Source organism: Anomaloglossus baeobatrachus, chromosome 2 (genome assembly GCF_048569485.1).
Source record: "Anomaloglossus baeobatrachus isolate aAnoBae1 chromosome 2, aAnoBae1.hap1, whole genome shotgun sequence".
NCBI lineage: Eukaryota > Metazoa > Chordata > Amphibia > Anura > Aromobatidae > Anomaloglossus > Anomaloglossus baeobatrachus.
Window position 1 is genome coordinate 391,400,280 of NC_134354.1, and position 17,282 is coordinate 391,417,561.

The following is a 17,282-nucleotide window of genomic DNA, read 5'->3' on the forward strand; positions in this document are numbered from 1 at the left end:
CAGTCTATAGGCAATGAGGTAATACACGTGACTGGTCACATGGCTATGACATTATGGAAGGTCCTTTAGTCAGCGGTAGTTACCGCGAGGGCACAGCGATGATCGGACTCGGAAGCAGAAGCGGCAGGAGACAAAGTCTGCAGGCCGCGTTGCGAGGCCTGTATGTATAATGACAATGTTTATTATTAACTATATTCTTTATTTTACACCCCCCGCTCCATCCCATAACTATAAAGCCCGAGATCGGTGATCGGATGCAAGATCGTGTTATCTCGATCCCAATCTTTACAAAACGATCGGGTGAGTCTCCCCGATTCCGACCATCAGGGGGATCGCGCATCACTATTAATTACCTTCAACACTGTATTTGCCTGAGTGTCTTCAGATGACAAATTTCTGCCAGCATACCTTTTGTCCAATCAATGGAAGTCTAAGTGCTGTGACCCCCAACGATTATAGCTCTTTCCTAGCTCTGGCAGTCCCATCTATATATATAATTGCCTTATTCTCTCTGTCTGTCTGTCTTGCTCCAAAATGACGTCATTACTGTGACAACCGTCGCCACAGTGCGTGCGCTAAAGAGCCTGCGACCAACGGCTCAGCTAAGTGAACAGCACGAGCTACGGCGCGACAGGACGACGCCCGACACCTTTCCCCGCACCCACACGGAGCCCCGACTCCCCGGTGAATGCTGCACCCCCGGGAGCCCACACCAGCAACGCAGCCGAGACATACCCTTGCGTTGCTGGGATCGTGCTGGGAGCCGGCGTACGCTGGTAACCATGGTACACATTGGGTAACTAAGCAAAACGCTTTGCATAGTTACCCGAATTGTGTACCATGGTTACCAGCGTAACTCGGCTCCACCCCCCCGCACTCCACCCTCCGCATGTATACACTGAACACATGCGCAAACGGGCGCACACCCACACACACACATACACACACACACACATATAGTCACCTGTCCCCAGCCATGCAGTCCCCAGCACTGACGTCCTTAGCGCCATGGCCCCGCTCGGCTCCACCCACTCCGCACTCCGCCCCCTGCACACATTACCCCGCAGGATGGGGGCACATGTCAGGATAGTGGCTGCACCACGATGGGGGCACATACCAGCATTGGACCACATCACAGCATCAGCATATTTTTACTTAACTTTACACTGTTCATGGCCTTCTTTTATTACAAGCCATGGACATCATTAAACATTAGACTCAGCTATTAAAACTGTTCCTTCTGTTGTTTGTCATTTTAAAACCAATAAACAATTATAAGAATACTAAATTAAACCTAACCCATCCAGTCCATTCATTACCTTATTATTCAATCTGTTAACCTACATACACATTCTAGACTACCCGATACATTAGAATCGGGCCACCTTCTAGTAGAGAATAAATGGACCACTTTTTAACAAGGGTCGTCTTTAACCCCTTCTGGACATTAGACGTAATGGTATGTCCTATTTTGAGGTGTATTCTCGTAAATGGAGGTACCAGTGTAACGCCACAGCAGCGGTCGAACCCACGTCGCTACTCGTGGCTCGAGTGTCTCTGGACCTGGGGGCTAAAGGGTCACACCCGAATGAAGAAGGGGGGTATTTACAGGGGAGATATATTGTTTGTGACGCCACCCGTGGTGTGCGGTAATAGAGCGTACCGCCGCTGCCATTGGGAGTATCCGGGATTATGGAGTGGGGCAGCTAGATAACGTTACCCTCCACGGGTAGGGAAAGGCCCCGGGACTCTGAATGGTTGGGGACAGTGCAGGGGGAGCACAGGCTCGCTGGTCACAGGGGTTAATCAGGTACTTACTCAGCAAGAAAGCAGACGCTGACAACGCGGTAAACCAAGTCTCTGGGTGCCGCTGCCCTCTTGGGGAGCTCGTCTCGGTCTTGGTCCCTTCCCCTGCTGTACTGCCTGGTGGTCCGTGGTCTGCCTCCTGGCACCGTATTTTAGAGTGTTCAGTTGGCCCATCAGCTTGGAGCTTTCCGGGCCCCGCTCCCTGCTCACTCTTGGGATTTCAGTGGGCTGCTTTGCTTGGAAAGCCCTATCCCCCTCGTTGAGCTAGTGCCCTCGATCTCTGAGCTTTGTGGGAACAGTCCATATAGGCCCTGTTCTCCGCAGGTTAATTGCTTGGTTGCTTGAAGCTTCTCCTCGACCTAGGGTCTATGTACCCCGACGTTCCTTCGGTCCTAGCCCGGCTATTGAACTGCGGCTGCTGGCTATCCTCCAAGACTAGCCAAGCACCCAGTCCCAATCTCCCGCGACCGGGTCTCTGACTCCTGGTCCAGACCACCGTCTGCGAACTAATCTGCTTTCCCCCTGGGAGCTCCAACTCCCAGCTTCCTCCGAGCTCTACACAGCTCGAGGGCTACTACTGTTCTGACTTTTCACCTCCCACCTCCCTGCCTGATCCCTAGGTGGGCGGCCTTATTCCAGCTTAGCAGCCCACTGGTGTGCCTGACAGGGTGTGGTGCGAAGTGTAACTAGGATTTGTGGATGCTGGTGGAGGCAGTACTGCAAGATGGGGACCCAGAACCAGGGGAATTGAGCCCTGCACGGGGAGAGAAAGATTGTGCAGTACCCTGTGACGACCTGACTAGTCCAGGGGCGTCACATTCCCCCTTGGTTAAATGTAGCTCATCCCCGAGCTACAGGACATCCAGAGATTTATTTTAACTGAAAAGAGAAAGATAACAAGTTTAATGAACAATTTCTCTTCCCTCACAGGGGAGGCACATTACTTAAACGTTACATTTAAAACTCTTAAGGCCCTTTCACACACAGAGATAAATCTGCGAAAGATCTGTGGTTGCAGTGAAATTGTGGACAATCAGTGCCAGGTTTGTGGCTGTGTACGAATGGAACAATATGTCCATGATTTCACTGCAACCACAGATCTGCCAAAGATTTATCTCTGTGTGAGACATGGCCTTTAGAGTTCATTTTTTTATTAGTAGAACCCTGGGAACGCTACCGGTTGTAGCGGTAGTCGGTGGCTCAGCCTACTCCACTGCAGCACCTTCCTTCGATAGTCCATTCCGAATGTCCCTCTCCCTTCAACCCGCCACCAAAACAACCTTAAGCCTTTGTCCTACTTGGTTCTGTGACAGGGTTGAAGTCCTGGAGGCTGAAAAGACGACTCTGGTGGGTGCACTGGGCGCAACTATATACAAAGAGCACAATTTCGTGCTGGCCGCTGCCAGCCCCGCAGCCATGGTCCATATTTTAACTTTAGATATTTGGCAGTAAATCAGGTGACTTTCCCGGATAATCACATCTTCATTCAACATTAGCAGCATTTTCAAAACTTTACTTATCATTTTTCAGGAAAATAGCAAACTAAGAAAAACAATAAAAGAAAACACAGTATTAACACATTAGATAGCCTGGTACTGCTATCATTACTGCAGCAGACAATCGTGGTCTACCTGCGCCAGCGTCCCCTCCAGGGTACAACGCTGCATCGGGCCACAGTCCCGGACCCAAACAGCACTTTCACTCGCAAGCTCCTGAGCGGCGATTCCTCTCCTGCGCCACTCCCTAGCAAGCACTTTTGCACGCAATCGCATCAGCAGTCGCCAATGCCTTTCCCAGTCATGGGAGCTGATATCAGGCTTAACTTTGATCTCTAATACTGGTTGTAAATGCACTTCTGCGGCCCCAGCAGCCACCGGGGATGCAGAGTCTGGGTGCTCCATATCAGACTACGGGCCCGGTGATGCGGCCGGGTCTGACTGTGCTACGGTCTGCTGTGCAAAAATACTTACTTCTTTCTCTCCACTGAACCTTCATCAGCTGGTCCATTATATCTTGTCTCATCTTATGCTCTATATTCCTTTACTGCCAACTGAACCTTCTAGGTCCTTTTGGAACACTCCTGATACCTACAACGGCCGTATCCGCTTTGCCAGAAAAGGTGCAGACCATTTCGGATTCCTTCATCTACAGGATCCACTTTTCTTGGAAGGTACAGAGCATTCTGGATTCTACTCTTCTATTGAGCCATTATTCTACTGTCTAGCCGGGATTCCTAAGAACTGTCTGACCCTCCGGAGCTGTGACTGCGATAATCCCTGTATAGGCGTTCCCTCGCCAGTAGCTCCTCTGTTGTGAATATCATCAGAGATGGTGCTGCTCCCGGGAGTGTTTCTGGGCTCCCTCTGGTGGCTAGTGCTGGTAGTGAGTCTGATTCTGCATCTGTTTCTCAGAGAGGTGTGGGAGATGATTGCTGTTTCAGGAAGCCTATGGAGTCCAGCCCCGGGGAATATAGGAAGGCAGTCTCTGTATAACCTTTGCAGGTGGTAATTATTTCTGCTCCATGTGAAGATGCCCTGAAGTGTGTCCTCCAGCCTTTAGGCTTTTTTTCCCTGTAGGTTCTGTTTTTGCTTTTTTCTGCTCCTTTTTGGATTCTCCAGGAATGTTTTCTACGGCGGTTTTTCGTTCCTTGCATCGGTTTTGTTTTCATGTCATCCAGAGTCTGCAGCTATGCCTGATAAGTATTTTTGTTTTTTCTTCCTGAAATTTAATTAGTTCTTATGCATATTTCTGTCTTTTTGTTTGCAGTTTATGGGAACTGTACAATCTCAGTGGCTTTTCCTTGTGAGGGTTTTTTTCTCTTAGTTTGGGCTTGGTTAAAGGCTGAATTTGCACTGAAGGGCGTTTCTGCTTAATCTACGTAAGTCTTTTTCTAAATCTGTGTTTGAGAATATTCCCTTTTGTTTCTTGCATGTGAATAAGCGCTCTTCCTGCACTATTTTTGGAGGACGATTTATTCCCAGCAAGAAAGGGAGTTTTGCTCCCAGTCTGATTTGGAGTTTGTATTTTTGTATCTCATGTGTTTTTTATAGTAAAGATCTTTTCTATTATATATGTATTTTCTATTTAAATGTATTTGCCCAAGAGTTCCTGATATAGTGGGAGGAAAGATCGTGTTATCTTTTAAAGGAACTTTTGATTATCAGTTGTTGTTGTTTTTCAGGGTTTTTACTAGCTGAACCAGCACTCTATCCTATACTTCTGTATCTAGCTAGCAGGGCCTCACTTTGCTTAATTCTATATCTACCATCTGTGTGTGTTTTTCTGACATCACCGTCGTTATATGTTGGGGGCTTTTGACTTTCCTTTGAGGCTGCTCTGAGGCAAGTCAGGATTCCTCATTTCATCTTTGAGGTTAGTTAGTTCTCCGGCGGTGACGAGGCATCTTGGTTTGTTAGGAACACTCCACCGCTACTTCTAGTTGTGTTTGTGTAGTCAGTGGAGCCAGCTAAGTTTACAACTACTCTTGTGCATTATTTTCTACCTTTTTTATGGGATTTTTGCAAGATCTTATGTGGTCTCCTGACCATAACACTCCTCTCGTGATGTTCAGCGTGAGTCTTCCCTCTGGCAAGCGGCTGTCGGACTCCAGGGCTGTGCCAAGATAATCCCTTTATACTGGTTCCCTTGCCGGTGTCCAGAGTAACTCTGCTGCCTCATTAGTGAATGAATCCATTGGGGCTTTCATATGAATACAGCATACAGCTCTGGAGGGGGGCATTCAGCTCTGGGGTGGGGGAACATACAGCTCTGGAGGGAACATACAGCTCTGGGGGGTACATTCCGCAATGGGGGTATACAGCACTGGGGTGGGGGACACACAGCTCTGGGGGTGTATACAGCACTGGTGTGGTAGGACATACAGCTCTGAAAGGTATACAGATTTGAGGTTAAGGGACATACAGAACTGGGGGGTACAGAGCGCTGGGAATGGGGGCAAACAGCTCTGGGCAGGTATACAGCACTGGGTTGGAGGGGATTTTCAGCTCTGAGGGGAGTATACATCACTGGGGTTGAAGGATATACAGCTCTGGGGGGTATACACCACTGGGGTTGAGGGGACATACAGCTTTGGGGGGCATACAGCACTGAGCTAGAGGGGAAATTCAGCTCGGTGCCAGCAGGATGCAGGCAGCGCTGCAGCTCCTCTCTCTTCATCTGTGGGACGGAGCGCAGCACACCGTGTGTTAGCTCCACCCACAGATTAACTAATGCCCCTGCAAGTAGTGTTCACCAGTGAACACTGCGTGCTAGTGCCGGCCCGAAAAGTGCAGTCCCCGGAAATCAGCCGGGGATCGCAGAATACATCACTGTCCCTGCCGACTGCAAGTGGGCCCTCCGGCGGTCCAAAGCCCCGATACTCGACACCGCCCCTGGATGAATGGCTCCTGAGAAATCTAAGTTTTCTTAATATGTAAATGAGCGGTTATGATATATAGGCCAAAAAGATGAGGAAAGTAGACTGTAGTCATTATATGTCTCACACTGGTAATGTCCCTTTTCATTTAAAGGGAACCTGTCAGCAGAAATTTCGCATTAAACCTAAAAGATTCCCCTTCTGCAGCTCCTGGGCTGCATTCTAGCAAGGTTCCTGTTTCTATTGTGCCCCCTTTGAGACCTAAATAAATACTTTATAAAGTCTTACCTTTTTGTATGTCAAATATTTTTTTATGTACACGGGAGCGGGCTGTCTTGTGTCCGTTAGTTGCCCTCCTGCCGCTTTACGCCGTCCACCATCGCTCATTTCCATACCTGAGGACGCTGCCCAGTGCTCCCGAGGTCTCGCGCATGCCCAGTGCTACTCTCGCGGGAGTGAGCACTATGCACAGTGTGACCGCTGGTGACGTGATTGCACAGGCGTGAGATAATGGGCGGTGCTGTGATTGTCATCAGCAAGTACCCGCCCATAATCTCGTGACCACGCTTTTAACTCTGCCTCCACCGTTATGCGCAAGTGTTAGCCATATGAACCCATGTCATCTCTTACCCATCTTTCCCTGGAGCAGGAAATAGATGGGAGGAGCGGAGCAGCATAACGGTGGAGGCAGAGTGAAAAGCGCGGGCACGAGATTATGGGTGGGTACTTGCTGATGACAATCACAGCGCCGCCCATAATCTCATGCCTGCGCAATCATGTCACCAGCGGTCACACTGTGCACAGTGCTCACTCCCGCGAGAGTGGCACTGGGCATGCGCGAGACCTCGGGAGCACTGGGCGGCGTCCTCAGGTATGGAAATGAGCGATGGGGGACGGCGTAAAGCGGCAGGAGGGCAACTAACGGACACAAGACAGCCCGCCCCCGTGTACTTAAAAAAAGATTTGCATACAAAAAGATAAGACTTTATAAAGTATTTATTTAGGTCTCAAAGGGGGCACAATAGAAACAGGAACCTTGCTAGAATGAAGCCCAGGAGCAGCAGAAGGGGAATCTTTTAGGTTTAATGCGAAATTTCTGCTGACAGGTTCCATTTAAAATAAGCACAGGAGGCAGATTCTCAGGGAGATCTAAGTCTGGCCAATAGATCTTAACAGTTTGTTTACATATGAATAAAAATGTGGATTTTTCTGGGATAAAACATTGTATCACGGCTATCAAAGTATGGCTTTATAAGCTTTCCATGGTAGCACAAGGCATACCTTAATATAAATAATTCTTAAATTAATAACACTACAATAGTAAATAAAAACAGCAAAGTCAATAATGGTGAAAAATGGCCGTGATGTTTTATTAAGAGTTTCGTAAGAATTAAAACAACCAGAAACATAGAAAATTAAATATTCAAAATTCCACCTTTTAACTGAATTAATAACATTTTTATCAACCATATATCTATTTAATAAAAACACCAAATCCACCCAGCAAAAACTGGGTGATTTTTCCCTCTAACAAAACATCACGACATAAAATAACAAACATCCTGGGAGGGAGGGCGGGTGCTTCTTGCTTCAGTCAGCTGGAACTGCACAGCTGACCCACGGACACTGCCTTAAATATAATTCAAATTCCCGCACTTTTTACATTCAGCCAATCAGAACCTAGAAAAAACCCAAGCGCGCAACAGCTGGACAAAACCAGTTTATTCCAGCTGTCCGTGTTACCAGGTAGATTACTCCATATTATGAAATCATCAAATTAACCCTTAATGAACCGATATATATATATAAAAGCTATATACCGGATGCCTGTGCGACCATGGAAAACCCACTGCTATCCGCTGTGTGGGTTTTTAACATGGTAGCACAAGGCATACCTTAATATAAATAATTCTTAAATTAATAACACTACAATAGTAAATAAAAACAGCAAAGTCAATAATGGTGAAAAATGGCCGTGATGTTTTATTAAGAGTTTCGTAAGAATTAAAACAACCAGAAACATAGAAAATTAAATATTCAAAATTCCACCTTTTAACTGAATTAATAACATTTTTATCAACCATATATCTATTTAATAAAAACACCAAATCCACCCAGCAAAAACTGGGTGATTTTTCCCACCAGGACACGACTACACAGGCGTGGCCCCCCCCACAAAACCACACAGCCATTTTTCTACCATTGATTGGAGGCCCAGATTAAAAATGTCCATTCCTATATCCGACAAATGAACCCAATCATGTCTAAATAATCCCGGCGTAAAACCTTCAAGATCTAGGTGTCTATATGTAAAGCCACCTAACAATTTGAAAAACTTCTCTAAATCTCTATTAACCCTCTTTCGAATTTTATCCATAAATTGCACTCCACCCAATTTCCAAGCTAAATGCGGGATTATTTCTGAAAAAACTAGACATGTATTGGGAAAATAATTTTTTAGGGCTACAAGGTCTCTATGCATTTCCCATAACAAATTTACAGTATTTACTTTACCTATATCATTCCCACCAAGATGAATAATGATCACATCAGGGGAAGGATAATACAATAACAACTTCCTTATTTTACCCATTAACTGTGACCAAACCATGCCTCTATAACCAAACCACATAACCTGAATAAAGTCCAAATCAAACGACAAATTCTCTGTATATTGCCGCTGACTCGCTCTCTTCTGTGCCCAATGAACGTAAGAATGTCCCAATATCCAGACAATTATTGGGCCTAAAAAAATGAGGATCAATTAAGTTAGTAAATTAGGCCTGACATATAACTTAAATCTATTAGACTGCCACCGCCCTATAGCTTTAATACTATCCTCACTGAGACCAAACCCTGCAGCCATTGTAGCTGCACCTATTCTGAATGAGTGTGATGAAATGTTACACTTACCCATGTTCAGCTTCCATAAACATTTCTTCAATACGCTATTGAATTGAAATATTGTAGCAGGGTCACCTCCAATATGTACTAACAAAGGCCCCTTACCAACAGGCCGTACCTGAAGCCACTTTTTAAGATTAGCAATCGGGCAAATAGATGTGTAAAGCAAAGGATTCAACTTTATTAATGACCCTCTCCCCATCTGATCCGTTTTAGATCATCTAATATTAATTAACAACTGAGTGTTAACAAAAGCCACGTCCTCAACTCTCAGCCCTGAAGGACGACTTTTGCTAGCACTAAGTAATTCACCCACTCGTAATGCAGCAAAAAACATTAAAATGAATGCTGTCTGAAACAAACAAGTCTCAAACTCATTCTTACATACAAAGTTCAAGACCTCCCATAACCGATATAATAAATCAATGGATATAGGTCTTCTTGTATCCGGCTGAAAATTCAATCTTTTCAGCCCTTTCATCACTTGCACAATTGAGAACAAACCACTCAAAGGCTTACTGCCACTAAGCTTCAGACAAAAAGGAAATACCCGCTATCAATTTCGCCAATGAAGCATAAGTGACACCAGCCTCAAGCAGTTCATTAACAAATTGCAATGCTGACACAGAATTAGTCACATACGGATTAATATTGTTCAGAGCACAAAATTTTGTCCATTTAACCCATGCCGATGCATACCCCTTCCATGTACTATGCGCCACTGAATTTTGAATAACCATGGGAATCAGTCCCATAAAACCTGCCAAAGATGCGGTGGGCAGGCTGTATTGTCTTGATCTGCCTCTGGGCACACCCGATGAAACTCCTCCCACTGCTGGCGAGAAAGAGAGTCAGCCATGACATTAGACTTACCCTCAATATACTTCGCTTTCATCCAAATATTGAATTTAAGACAGCATAACACTATCTGTCTTAAAATCCTGACAGTCCACCGACACTTGGACCCCAATGTATTAACACTAAATACAACACCCTGATTATCTGAAAACAACAATATCCTCTTGTTTGCTAGAACACTACCCCAAAGCACAAGAGCCACTAAAACTGGAAATAATTCCAATACTAAAATATTCTTGGTAACACCTTGTCGAACCCAAGACTCATGCCACAACTCCGCTGACCAATGATTACCCAACAATACTCCATAACCAACACCTCCGGCTGCGTCAGAAAATAAAGATAACGCATCTGACGACTGAAATTCATCCTGCCAACAATTAATCCCATTGAAATTATCCAAAAATTCCAACCAAACAACTAAATCATCTTTCATATGCTTCGTCACTCTAATATGACACCTATTAGATTTAACCCCTTTTGTTGCATCATACAAGCTCCTGGAAAAAACTCTTCCCATTGGAATGATTCTCAAACTAAAATTCAACAATCCTAGCAGAGACTGCAACGTTTTCAATGTCACTTTTTCCTTTCCAAGCAGCTCCAACACCCGCTCTTTTAATTTCACAATCTTCTCTATTGGTAAACTGCATTCCATTTTTGTAGAATCAATCAAAATACCCAAAAATTCTAAACTAGTACAAGGAAAGACTGTTTTTTCCTCTGCTAACGGGATACCAAAGATACCACTCATTGCCATAAATTTAAAAAGCAGCTCTTGACAACACGTCGAACCAGCCTTACCCACAAATAAAAAATCATCAAGATAATGAACAATTCCCTCTATAGGTAACTCAAACTCAACCACCCATTGCAGGAAAGACGAAAAAGCCTCAAAATAATAACACGACAGGGAGAAACCCATAGGGAGACAACGATCAAAATAAAAATAACCATCAAAAGAAAAACCTAAAGAACTAAAACCATCAGGATCCACAGGTAACAACCTAAATGCAGATTTAATATCTGATTTTGCCAACAGAGCATCCTTACCAAACCTCCTCACTAAATCAACCGCCATATCAAATGACGCATATTTCACTGAGGCCACCGATGAATCTACCTCGTCATTTAAAGAAAAACCACTTGGGTAAGAAAGATGATGGATAAGCCGAAACGTACCCAATTCCTTCTTTGGCACCAAGCCCAATGGAGACACTCTAAAATTGACAAATGGTGGCCCTTCAAAGGGCCCTGCTACTCTACCGGCTTCAACCTCCTTTGCAATTTTATCCCTCACTATGTCCCTATTCTCATTAACTGAACGCAAATTTTCAAACATTAAACAACCAACCCCATTAAACCTTGGCACCGGAAAACCTGACCTAAAACCATTCAAAACAACATTACGCTTCTCCCTGTCTGGAAACATTTCTAACCATGGCAGCATGTTTTCCCACTTCACTGGCGTCACTGCTTTTAGAAATGTGTTCTTTAGTGTTATGCACCTGCTGTGTAGATTGGGATTGCTTCTTAAAACATTTTGACATGGAGTGTGCTCCGCCGCAAAACGAACACTCGTGCCGAAAACGACAATTGTTTAACCAGCGACAAGCGGATTCGTTAAAGGCAAAACACACTCCCTTCCTAATTGTCTGATTAGATGTTTGTCTCAATCCAACATTCCTTTGTGGAAGCATTAGATTGAGCCAAAGCCCAACATCCTTTACACCCCATGTTAAACTATGATGAATCGCTATTTTTTGACGAAAAGATTCATCATAATTTAACCAGGCCAAACCGCCAAAGTTACGGTATGCCTCCAATATTATATCTAAGTGCTGGAAAAGTCCGCTGCACAGCTCCGGACGTTTTTCACCTAGAACAGCAGCATAAATGGCAAACGCTTGCACCCAATTATTAAAAGATTTGTACACCTTCCTACCCTCCAAATCCTGTTTCTCATCTCTTTTATCTGATTTATGCTGCTGTTCTCTAGTACAAGGCAACAGGGAGAACAAATCAATGAACTCCCTGTTCCATATTTTTTCTTTCAAGGAGACACTCAAATGGAAACCTAAAGGAGAGATTTCACAAGTAAGTGTCTCCTTAAAACAAGTGTCCGCTACACCCGAGGGTCTGTCCTTACGTAAGGCAGACACCTCCGATGCTTTTTTAGTACAAACCCTATTCTGCAATACATGACATACAGCTTCATTCACTAATTCCCTAAACTCAATAGCATCAAAACTCGTATTTGACACATTAGACATTGTATGGGTGTTCTTACCCTTTCCATCTGTCGGCAAGCCACGGACCTCTTCACCCCTATTCACACTGGGGGCCGCGTCCAGGATCACCGGTTCTTCCTCCACGATCTGCTGCCGCCCTGTGTCCGACCGGCTATCGCTCACCGCTGTTGCAGGCGCACTGCCTGCCCAGACCCTGAGCGCCGCCGCTGCCCCAGAAAGGCTCTTTTGCATGGGCAGCGGCACGACACTCCGGTCTCTGCAGCGGCCGCGTTCGCTGGTCGCCGCCATCTTCTTCCGGTCCGCGCTGCTTGATGACGTCGCACTTCCTGTTGACACGCCGACCGTCTCCTTTCCATGACGACACTGTTCACGCGATGCGTTGTCCTGATCTCGCCGCCTCCCAGACGTCTTCCTGCTTGTCGTCTTCCTCACTGGCAGCGGCGGAGGTGAGTAAACATCCCGACGGCTTCTTTTCTTCCGCAGGTTCTTGCTAGTAGCCGAATCCATACGCGGCGCGACCTCCTCTTCTTCGCTCACTTCATCCATCGCCGCTGTTTCATTCACTTCAGGCTCGGGTAACGGTGCCGCAGTAGAGAGGCACGCCCGCAGCCAGTCTTCTCCGCCTTCTTCCCCCGCTCTCCGCACCAGCTCCTGCAGCATTTCTTCCATGCTTCTTGCTTCAGTCAGCTGGAACTGCACAGCTGACCCACGGACACTGCCTTAAATATAATTCAAATTCCCGCACTTTTTACATTCAGCCAATCAGAACCTAGAAAAAACCCAAGCGCGCAACAGTTGGACAAAACCAGTTTATTCCAGCTGTCCGTGTTACCAGGTAGATTACTCCATATTATGAAATCATCAAATTAACCCTTAATGAACCGATATATATAAAAGATATATACCGGATGCCTGTGCGACCATGGAAAACCCACTGCTATCCGCTGTGTGGGTTTTTAACATGACATTCATGGCCATGAAGAAAAAGGGAAACCAAGTCTGTGTTTCAGAATGTATTTCTGTTCACTTTGTATCTGTTCATGTTCTGCAAAGTAAAACTTGCTGCGCTTTATTTCCATCTAGTGGTAAAGTAGGAAATTAAAACCAGTTACAGAGAAATAACTGGTGACAGGAGGGGAAAGGAAATGCTGACGTAGCCCCAGCAGATTGTAGGCCAGTGAGGGAGTAACTGTTCTGTATTCTTGTAGTCACCCATCCTCCTCTGTCTGAAGAGGAAAACATCATCCAGTGGCTTCCATTTTACAGCTTTGCAGACCTGATCGGTAATTTTCCTTTTGCAGATAATTGTATTTGCTGTATATGGTATTATGCCCCATTTGCATGTGCTTGATAAGACTGAGGCAGTGACACTGTAAACGCCTCTTGTGCTTTCTAGTAAGTCAAACTTATTCCTGTGATTCTTTGCAATCATTTGAATGTGTTCCTATACTATATGGAGGTAGCTATGTCAGCAAAATCAGGATGTGGTGCTATTTTAACGTACCGAACTGCGATTCTGACCAGATGTACAGTTTGAAGCTGACATTGCAATGTTCTCCATATCATCATATTTAGGAATTTTCCCATCATGAAGGAAGAAGGAACTGATACAGGAGATGTATTAAATATCAGCGTTAGTGATGAGCGAGCACTACCATGGTCGGGTGCTTACTCCTTATAACGTAACCAGGGCTACCACTAGGAATTTTAGGGCCCCATACTGGCAAAATTTTCAGTACCCCTTGAGACTCCGCCCAGGTTCCATCCCAGCTCCAGCTCCACCCCTCAAACCCTCCACAGTCCCGTGACCACTCTTGGAAAAACACACACACCACCCCTTTATATAACACATCTTCTACACTGCCTCTTTCCATAATACATCCTCTATAGCACCCCGCTTCATAAAACACCTTCTATACCGGCTCTCTCCATATTACACCCAGTACACCACCCTCTCCATAATACACCTTCTACACTGCCTCTCTCCATAATATTTCTATGACACTGCTCCTATGTATAATATCCCCCCACACACTCTGCCCCTCTGTATAATATCTCTCCCACACACACTGCCTCTCTGTATAATATCCCCCACACACACTGCTCCTCGGTATATCCCTCATATAAGCTGACCCTCTGTATACTATCCCCCCACACAAGCTGCCCTTTTTTACATTATCCTCCCACACACACTACCCCTCTGCATATCGCTACCCCACATATGACCCCTCTGTATATTATCCCCCCACACACTGCCCCTCTGTATAATATCCTCCTGGTATATATGTCCTCCTCCTGGTATATATGTACCTTTCATGGTATATATGTCTCCATCCTGGTATACATGTCCCCATCCTGGGCCCTCCCTGGTAGATATGTCCCCCACCTGGTCCCATCCTAGCATACATGGCCCCATCCTGGTTTATTTGTCCCCTTCCTAGCATATATGTCCTCCTCCTGGTATATGTCCCCTTCCTTGGCTGTTCCTGGTATATATGTCCCTATCTTGGGCCCCTCCTGGTATATATGTCCCCATCTTGGTTTATTTGTCCCCATTCTGGTATATATGTCCCATCCTGGGCCCCTTCTGGAATATATATCCCCATCCTTGGCACATTTTGGTATACATGTCTCTATCCTGGTTTATGTCCCCTTCCTGGTATACATTTCCTCATCCTGGTATACATATAACCATCTTGGACCCTTCCTGGTATGTATGTCACCCTCCTGGGCCCATCCGAGTATACATGTCCCCATCCTGGTTTATTTGTTCCATTGTTTATATGTTCCATTCCTGGGCTCCTCCTGGTATATATATGTCCTCATCCTGGTTTTATTTTCCACATCCTAGTATATATGTCTCATCTTGCGCCCCTCCTGGTATATATGTCCCCATCCTGGTTTATTTGTCCCCATCCTGGTATATATGTCCCATTCTGGGCCACTCCTGGTATATATAACACCATCCCGGGCACATTCTGGTATACAGGTCTCCAGCCTAGTTTCTGTCCCCTTCCTGGTTTATATGTCCCCTTCCTGGGCTCCTGCAGATATATTTGTGCGCCGCAAAAAGAAAAAAAAAACAAAAACATTTTACTCACCCTTCCCATCTCCCACATCTCGGGGCGTCCTCTCTGAGCCGAAATGCATTTCAGCAGGATGTGCACCCTCCGACACACATCCAGCGGATGCAAGGAAGGTACTGGGGTCGGGAGGCCCTCCACCACCCCAGGCGATCTCCCGCTCCTGTCTTCAGCTCATGGAGCGCTTACCTTTTCCCGCTGACTGCTGTGTCCTCGCCTCCTCCGCAGCTCTGTGTTGCCTGCAGGAGTGTGGTGAGGTCACAGAGTGATGACCTCATCATGCTGCTGCACGATGGGCAGCTGGATGACGTGCCGGCACCCTGCACTGCTCCACTGACCTTGCCTTCAGAATCAGCAAACGGCTAATTTGCATATGATGCCCCATTCGTATGCAAATTAGCCATGTGTAGTGGCTGAAGCAACACGGCCAGGCCCCTCTGCTTCAGCTGGGACTGGGGCCAGTGAAGAGGGAGGCCTGGCCCGAGCCCAGGGCTTAATAAAGCTAAGTAATTACCCCGGCTTGGTCCCCCTCTTCACCGGGCCCAATACACCAGTCATGGTTGTCATGTCCTGATGGCGGCCCTGCTCGTACCGAGCAGTTGGATTCTCAGATGGGTTGATTCGTGTACCGAATATAATGGCAGTCAATGGGGAACTGTAGCATTTTTCCAGAAGATCTTCTGGAAAAATGCTGAAATTCCCCATTGATTTCCATTATACTTGGGTGCTCAAGTTTCACCCATCCAAGCATCCAACTGCTCGTTATGAGTACCAAGTACTGAGCATGGTAGTGCTTGCTCATCACTAATCAGCACCTTTCCACACAGCTTCTATTTAACTAAAAGCCGCTTTACATACTCGCTAGCGTGCGTACCCGCCCCCATCGTTTGTGCATCATGGGCAAATCGCTGTCCGTGGTGCACAAAATCGCGCGGACCCGTCACACGTACTTACCTGCCTAGCGACGTTGCTGTGACCGGCGAACCGCCTCCTTTCTAAGGGGGCGGTTAGTTCGGCGTCACAGCAACGTCTCTAAGCGGCCACCCAATCAAAGCGGAGGGGCGGAGATGAGCGGGATGAATATCCCGTACACCTCCTTCCTTCCTCATTGCAGGCGCCAGCAGGTTAGGTTAGGTTCCTCGTTCCTGCGGTGTCACACATAGCGATGTGTGCTGCCGCTGGAACGAAGCATAACATCGTACCTGCAGCAGCAACGATAATTGGGAATAGGGGAGCATGTCAACGATTAGCGATTTTGCACGTGTTTGCGACGATTTTCGATCGCACGTAGGTGTCACACGCAACGACATCGCTAAAGCTGCTGGATGTGCGTCACGAATTCCGTGACCCCAACGACATCACTTTAGCGATGTCGCAGCGTGTAAAGCAGCATTAAGTACCTTCCTATTCAATTTCTGTAGACAGAAATGGACTACTCTAATAAACACACAGTAATTGCTGACTTGAGACCTCTGAGACTGAGGCTTTGTACACGTGGCTCCGCAGCTTTTGTCAAATCAGATGCTGTTATAATCTGTTGTAGTGTTATTAATTACATCAGGCTGAGAACCATACAACTAGCTCCTTAAGTTGCATAAAAAGGTTATTTTACACTTTTTCTCTTATTTCCCCATTTATCTTATGGAAAGCTCCCAACGGATGTAATAAACCGATCCATAGAGCCTCATGTAATGAAGAGACCCATTGAAGAAAAAAAAGCCTTTAAAAAACAGGCAGCACCAAACTGTACAAAAAAATTCCCCCCGCCCTTAACCATTAACAGCATACAATGTGCAAGTATAATTTATATTTTTTTCTAATATATATAACGAACTCTGAAATATACAACAAATGTGACATTTGATAGTTGGCCATACACTTTAATGCATTCATCTTTTTACACTCACATTTATTCTTTCCCATCAGATTGCCACTGCTGTAAAAAAAAAGAAGCATAAACTTGCCAGCCATTATAAATTAATGAGATTTGGTTGGAAAATAGAA

General features: G+C 45.8%; 1 protein-coding gene across 2 annotated transcripts in view; it reads left to right on the forward strand.

Annotated features, from left to right (window-relative positions):
* Positions 1-13,396: 13,396 nt before the first annotated feature.
* The window catches only part of INPP5B (inositol polyphosphate-5-phosphatase B), a 207,234-nt gene continuing 203,348 nt past the window's right edge, over positions 13,397-17,282 (forward strand). The window contains exon 1 of one of the 2 annotated variants that reach the window (XM_075336058.1): positions 13,397-13,478. The gene's annotated coding sequence lies outside the window, so the exon portion shown is untranslated. The remainder of the gene's footprint in view (positions 13,479-17,282) is intronic. The other variant, XM_075336059.1, reaches the window with a different exon arrangement.